This window comes from Pelobates fuscus, chromosome 8, assembly GCF_036172605.1.
Source record: "Pelobates fuscus isolate aPelFus1 chromosome 8, aPelFus1.pri, whole genome shotgun sequence".
In the NCBI taxonomy this organism is placed as follows: domain Eukaryota; kingdom Metazoa; phylum Chordata; class Amphibia; order Anura; family Pelobatidae; genus Pelobates; species Pelobates fuscus.
The window spans coordinates 139,745,665-139,753,509 of record NC_086324.1 but is presented as its reverse complement, the minus strand read 5'-3'; positions in this window follow the sequence as shown (position 1 = coordinate 139,753,509).

Genomic DNA, 7,845 nt, shown 5'->3' with positions numbered 1-7,845 from the left:
AATGCACATTTGTCTTTACCCATTGGAAAGAAATTAATCAATTCTTTTATTTGGTAAATTTGAAGACACTGGATTTCACGTCCTGTGTCGATTCACTTAGTTAAACAGCAGGAATTGCCTTTTGTGGTTGTCTAATAGACAGCTGCTAGAGGCAGACTGAACTCTGCAATTTAAATGATCATTATAGTGTCAGGAAAACAAACCCGTTTTCCTGACACTATGTTATCCTTGGGGGAACCTCACCCTCAGGGTCCCCCTCCCTTAGAGCTGAAGGGGTTAAAACCCCTTCAGCTACTTACCTTAATCCAGCGCTGGGCTCCCTCGGCGCTGGTGACCTCTTCTCCCCCGCCGGCGTCAGCTCCCGAGTGGAGCGAAATGTGCAGCAAGAGCCGCGCGCGCATTCTAACAGTCCATAGGAAAGTATTTCTCAATGCTTTCCTATGGGCGTTCTGCACGTTGGATGCGAGTTTCGCATCCAGTGTCACAGAAGCGCCTCTAGCGGCTGTCAGGAAGGAGGTTGGATTAACCCTGCTATGTAAACCTGCTATGTTTGCATCTGAAGGGTTAAAAGTGTCCCTTTAAAGATTGTTTTACATTGTAGTGTGATGTAATTCCAGTAAAATACAAGTTTAGCAGGCTAAGATTGCCACAAGGCATATGTATGTATATGTGTTTGTAGTATCAGTCGGTTAATTACACGTAGCTAAGATACTGTTATCACTGTACTGACCAGGTGCAGGAATGTAAGAACTGGAATTACGCGTCCCTCTCCTTTGTATCAGATGAGCCACGTGGTTAGACCGGATGGATGAGTTTAGACTCTATTTATTAAATAGGTTAAGGGTATGTGTGGGTGTAGTTAATTGTGGGAGGAGCTACAGTGCTATATAAGGAATGTACTCTATGTATTCAGTACTCAGACTTTGCTGTATTTTGGTGACGCTAGTCCCTCTGAGTCCCGATCGGTGATCCAATAAAGAATCTCTTCCTTCCTGAAGAAACCTGTGTCCATCTCTCTGTGCTTGGCTTCCGTCAGTTTCTCCGGTATCATTTGGTGCATTGGCCGGGAAGCTCATCGTTCAACGGTAGCTGAGAGGCAGAGGCGTGAGACTATCTTTGCCCACGTTCTCTACGGCTGCACCCCTGAACTTCTGCGTGGACCTCCCTTCGTCTCGGCGCCACTGGTCTGTTGTCCAGGAGATCATCGGCCTCTACGTAAGAAGTGCTGGGGTGTCCCCGTCGATGAGTGTGAACTCAGGTTCAGGAACGAGGAGGTAAGACAACTGCTGTTTTAGACGGCAGGACCCACTAGGGGTATACCGATTGTGCGGTAGGCCCAAAGGGGTTTTGAATCTGTGTATCTGCCCCCTCTGTCGGAGGGAAGGAGCGAAGGCGCACCGCTCGATCGAACGCTCTTTAGTCAGACCGTTTGATTTGGTTAGTCAGGCGGGGTCCTGGTGTAAATAGCCCTAGCCGGACACCGGTGTCTTGTCTAGACTAGCGTTCTAGGGTGTATATTACGTTCGCTAGGTCGGAGGGACCGGGAGACTAAGCGGCGCCTGTGTAAATTCGGTTCGCTAGTTCTCATCCTATCTGGGCTAAGTGGGAAGGCGTGTAAATTTGGAACCCACTAGACTTTTGATAGTGCGACTAAGAGGCGCCTGTGTAAATTCGGTTCTCTAGCTCGCTATATATGTGGTGATTGGGCAGTGTGGCTAACCAAAACGGGTGTATATAGTTTTAGGTAGTCCATTCAAGGTACTGGCCAATAGTTTAGTTGGGAATTGTAAATGTGTTAACGATTGTTTTAGTAAAGTGTATATCTTGTTAGATAGCGCGAGCTCAGCCGTCTAGCGAGAGTGTTAATAGTGTGTTGCTGTATTATAGTGCACGGTACCATAACCCTGTATATTTACTGACATTATATAATAAGTACTAATCATTGTCGTCCATTGCATGTTTAACACCATAACCACTAATAATTGTATTGTGACCTTAACTTGTGCTTTGACCTATGCTAACCGTACTGTAACCGCTATTTGTAAAAGACGATGTTACTGGGGTGTGTTATAGACGGGTAATTCGTATATAGAGAATTATAGCGTGGGTGACTGTATAGTTACGCCAAAGGGCATAATATTGATTATATAGTGACTGGTGTAACAGCTGTGTGTGTACGGGAATTCCCTGAGTGTTTATTGTTATTGTGTACGTTTCACTTGGTAACCGTACCACGTGGTGCTGTTGCCAGAGGAAACGGGTGTGACTGTTGAATAGTACGCGTGTATAGTATTCGTTGTCGACGACGTTCCATTGTTAAGTATGGGTGCGTCGCAGTCAACGATTCCGGATCCCTTAGGATGTATGGTTAAGAATTTTAAAAAGGGATTCAAAGTTTGTGATTTTGGGGTAAAGATGTCTCCTGTACGTTTGGTCACTTTGTGTACTAGGGAGTGGCCTACTTTGGTTGCGGCATGGCCGCCACGTGGCAGTTTGGATCCAACTCTGGTACAGCGCTTACACGTGGCTGTATCGGGTAGGCCTGAACTTTACGGCCAGTTTCCTTATATTGACTGTTGGAGACAGGCCGTAAATGACTCGCCAAAATGGCTCCAGACATGCCACGAGGAGCAGTGTCGCCTCATGGTAGCTAGGACTTGCTCGTCCACTAGGACTGGTGTTAGGCCCATTTTGGACACGCCCCCTGAGTCCGAGATCCCTTTGCCGCCCCCTTACTTTCCGTTAAGAAGAAGTGACGCAAACGCAGGAAGTCCTGCACCCCTCCCCTCATTACCCTCATCCACTTCCGCTTCCTCCTCCAGTACAGGATCCACCCCCCCCTCGTACTAAATCTCCCCTTCCGGAACCAGAATCCACCCCCATTAGAAACGAATATCCTGATTTGGCGCCACTTCAGACTTCCGGTCAAGCTTCATCTAGCTCGGCTCGAAGTGTTTTATTTACGACCTTTTCCCAAAACCGACCTCCCACATCCCCATACCCTATCTCTCCCCGACCGGAACCCATGACTGACGCCTCTCTACGTAGCCCCATCCAAACCCGACAGTTGACTGGTGCCCAACAATTAAAGCACTATCAGATGCCTCTTCGTCTGAATCCCGGGTCAGCTTATATCGATGCCGCAGGTCAAATGGCACACGCTGACCCAGTCTTCGTATATGTCCCATTTACCACAACCGATCTTTTAAACTGGAAGACCCATAATTCCTCGTATACTGAGAAACCACAAGCTATGACTGATCTGTTCACCTCAATAGTACAGACGCATAATCCGACATGGGCTGATTGCCAGCAGTTACTAATGACTTTATTTAACAATGAGGAAAGGACAAGAATAAATCAAGCAGCCATTAAAGCATTAGAGGATAGAGCCCGTGCTTTGAACCAAGCCAATCCAGCAGCATGGGCCGCGACACACTATCCCAACACCGATCCCGATTGGAACGTAAATGGTGCTGATATGGTTCAACTCAGAGCCTATAGAGACGCTATAATTGCTGGCATGAAAGCCGGAGGAAAGAAAGCCATTAACATGTCGAAGACAGTTGAGGTGATCCAGAAAAGCGATGAAGCGCCCAGTGTCTTTTATGACCGATTATTGGAGGCATACCGCTTGTATACCCCCTTTAATCCGGAAGACGCAGACAATTCCCGAATGGTTAACTCCGCCTTTGTCAGCCAAGCATACGGAGATATTAAGCGCAAGCTACAAAAGTTAGAAGGGTTTGCAGGTATGTCCATCACCCAACTAATGGAGGTAGCAAATAAGGTCTATATGAACAGGGATACAGAAAGTAAGAAAGAGGAAGAGCGCAAGATGCGTAAAAAGGCTGATATGCTAGCGGTAGCGATCGCAGGCGTAGATAAACGGGGCCCAGATAGAGGCAATAATAGATGGAGTAGGGAGCCTTTGAGTAGGGATCAATGCGCGTATTGCAAGGAAGAAGGGCATTGGAGGAACGAATGTCCGCAAAGAGAGCAGTACGAGAGAGACCAACCCAGGGCAGGCTACGGAAACTTTAGAGGTAGAGCGAGAGGTAGAGGAGGCCCCGGAGGGAGTAATGGTTATAGAGGGAGTAATGGGAACAGAGGAAGTGTTAGGGAAGACAGGTATATTCCAGCAGCGCAAAGGTCCCGCGATAGAGAAGGTAGGGACTTTGTAGGATTGGCTGACACTGTCATGGAGGACTATTGATACCGACCGGGCTCCATCCCCCTTGGTCGAGCGGAGCCTATGGTCGATGTATCAATAGGGGGGAAAAGGAGTGCGTTCATGATCGACACTGGTGCTGAACATTCAGTGGTGACTAATCTAGTTGCTCCTCCATCTGGAAGGACTATTACTGTGATAGGAGCAACTGGAAGAAGTGCTGAAAAACCGGTTCTTAAAAGTCGACTCTGTACATTGGGAGGCCACGTAGTAAAACACCAATTCCTTTATATGCCTGAATGTCCAGTCCAATTGCTGGGACGTGATATGCTATCAAAATTACAAGCGCAGATTACGTTCCTACCAAATGGAACAACATCCTTAAAGTTTAATGGACCTTCAGGTATTATGACTTTATCCGTACCAAAGGAAGAAGAGTGGCGACTTTATACAGTGTTGACTAGCCAAAACCCTAGGAGTGATGAGACATTGTTTAACATACCAGGAGTTTGGGCAGAGAACAACCCACCAGGACTGGCCCGCAATATTCCACCAATAAAAATTGAACTGAAACATGGGGTTTATCCAGTGAGCCTAAGACAATATCACATTCCGCAGAAGGCTAAGAAGAACATCCAATCCTATCTGGATAAGTTCATACGGTATGGTATCCTAAAATTCTGTACTTCCCCCTGGAACACCCCATTGCTGCCTGTTCAAAAGCCCGGTACAGATGAGTATCGACCTGTACAGGACTTAAGAGCAGTCAATGATGCGGTTGTTAGCATACATCCAGTTGTACCCAATCCATATAACCTGCTTGCTTTAATTCCGGGCGGGGCTACTTACTTCACAGTCTTAGATCTCAAAGATGCCTTCTTTTGCCTCCGAATTGCCGCAGAAAGCCAATGTATTTTCGCTTTCCAATGGGAGAACGCTGTAACGGGCTCAAAACGCCAAATGACTTGGACAAGACTGCCCCAAGGGTTTAAAAATTCACCTACCCTATTTGGTTCAGCTCTAAGTCAAGATCTACTGGATTTCGAGTCTATCCCAGGAGAATGTGTATTGTTACAATATGTAGATGACTTGTTGATAGCAGCAGTTACAAAAGAAAAATGTCAGCAAGCAACGCACGATCTACTACATATTCTCTGGAAGGCAGGATACAAGGTGTCCAGGAAGAAGGCTCAGTTGTGTTTGCCAACTGTCAAGTATCTGGGATTCCATATCTCTGAAGGTCAAAGGATTATGGGGCCAGAGAGAAAAGAAGCTGTCTGCCAAATACCAATACCCAAGAATAGAAGACAAGTGCGAGAATTCTTGGGGGCAGCAGGCTTCTGTAGGATATGGATTCCCAGCTATGCGATACTGGCAAAACCTCTGTACGCAGCCATCAAAGGTACAGAGCACGACCCCTTCTTATGGACCCAAGAACAGCAAACGGCATTTGAAGATGTGAAGAAGGCTTTGATGAGTGCCCCAGCATTAGGTCTACCTGATCACACACGACCATTCTACTTATATGTACACGAGCAAAGAAGAATGGCTGTGGGAGTATTGACACAGTACTTGGGATCATGGCAAAGACCTGTTGCCTACATGTCTAAGCAACTGGATGCAGTGGCCAGCGGACTTCCACCTTGTCTAAGAGCCGTAGCTGCAGCCGCCCTGCTAGTAGCTGAAGCCGATAAACTCACTCTGGGTCAAGAACTTTATGTACGAGTCCCACATGCAGTACAGACGTTGTTGGATTACAAAGGAAATCATTGGTTTAGTAACAGCCGTATGACCAAGTATCAAGCAATGTTGTGTGAAAACCCAAGAGTGCATTTAGAGACTGTAAACACCTTAAATCCAGCTACCCTTTTGCCGCAACCTACTGAAAGTCAACATGATTGTTTGGAAGTAATGGATGAAGTATTTTCAAGTAGACCAGATCTTCGTGATTTTCCCATCCAGAACCCCGATGTTCAATATTACACCGACGGCAGTAGTTATGTGAAAGAAGGGATCCGCTATGCAGGATATGCAGTGACAACAATAGACAAGGTGATAGAAGCTCGGCCACTGGCGAAAGGAACATCAGCACAAAAGGCAGAATTAATAGCACTAACACGAGCGTTACAATTGGCTGAAGGTTTAAGAGTAAATATCTATACGGACTCTAAGTATGCGTTTTTAACCACTCATGCCCACGGAGCTTTGTATAAAGAAAGAGGACTACTGAATTCAGAAGGCAAAGAAATCAAGTACGCAGCTGAAATCCTACAACTATTGGAAGCAGTGTGGGAGCCGAAAGAAGTCGGTATCATACATTGTCGAGCACATCTGAGAGGAGATGGTGATGTAACCAAGGGAAATCGGATGGCAGATAGTGCAGCTAAGCGTGCTGCTGAATCAGGAAGACAGGAGTATGTAGGGCATATAGCTGCTCTTATACCAACTCCACTGTCCCAATGGACTCCAGTTTATACAGCTCAAGAAGAGGAGTGGTTAAAGACTGAACCGGGAAAGTATTTGGAGAACAAGTGGTATCAGCTAGAAGATGGAAGAATAGTCATACCAGCATCACTAGCGGTAGAAATTGTCCAAAATTATCACAACGGGACACATTCTGGGAGAGACAGTACTGAAGAATCTCTCAGGAAACATTTCTACATACCAAGATTGTCCAACTTGACTCAGGCCATTGTACGCAGATGTGTAACGTGTGCTAAGAATAATGCAAGACAAGGACCAGTAAAGCCACCAGGAGTCCAGTTTATGGGGGGACTCCCCATGTCCGATCTACAAATAGACTTTACAGTGATGCCTAAGTCGGGTGGACATCGTTACCTGCTGGTAATTGTGTGCACCTATTCAGGCTGGGTAGAAGCATGTCCTACTCGTACAGAGAAAGCAGGAGAAGTTGTAAGATTCCTGCTACGAGAAATAATACCCCGATATGGACTACCCTGTTCTATAGGATCGGACAATGGTCCAGCTTTTGTTCATCAGTGCCTACAACAACTGACTCATATGCTTGGTATAAAGTGGAGGCTTCATACTGCATATAGACCCCAGAGTTCTGGTAAGGTAGAGAGAATGAATAGAACTATAAAGAACCAGTTGGCTAAAATGTGTCAGGAAACCCAACTTAAGTGGAACGTTCTCTTACCCATAGCTTTATTGCGAATCCGCAGTACCCCTACCAGAAGGATGGGCCTCTCTCCTTTTGAAATCATGTATGGGCGACCACCTCCCGTACTTGGTAACTTAAGGGGGGATTTGAGTCAGTTGGGAGAAGGAATTACCCGGCAGCAGGTTGTAGAGTTGGGTAAGACTATGGAGGAGGTACAGAAATGGGTACAAGATAGATTACCTGTGAATATTTATCCCCCTGTTCATAGTTATCATCCAGGAGACCAAGTGTGGATTAAAGAGTGGAATAATGTACCGTTAGGGCCCAAGTGGAGAGGTCCTTATGTTGTTCTTTTGTCTACCCCTACAGCGATAAAAGTAGCAGAAGGGACTCCGTGGATACATCACTCCAGGGTTAAACCAGCAGCAGTCGATTCTTGGCAAATTACAGCAGATCCAGAGAATCCCTGCAAGATCCGGTTGAAACGCACTACTCAGTCGGAGTAACGAGGAATTATTGTGGATTACAAATTTTATTGTTACAGGTGTGA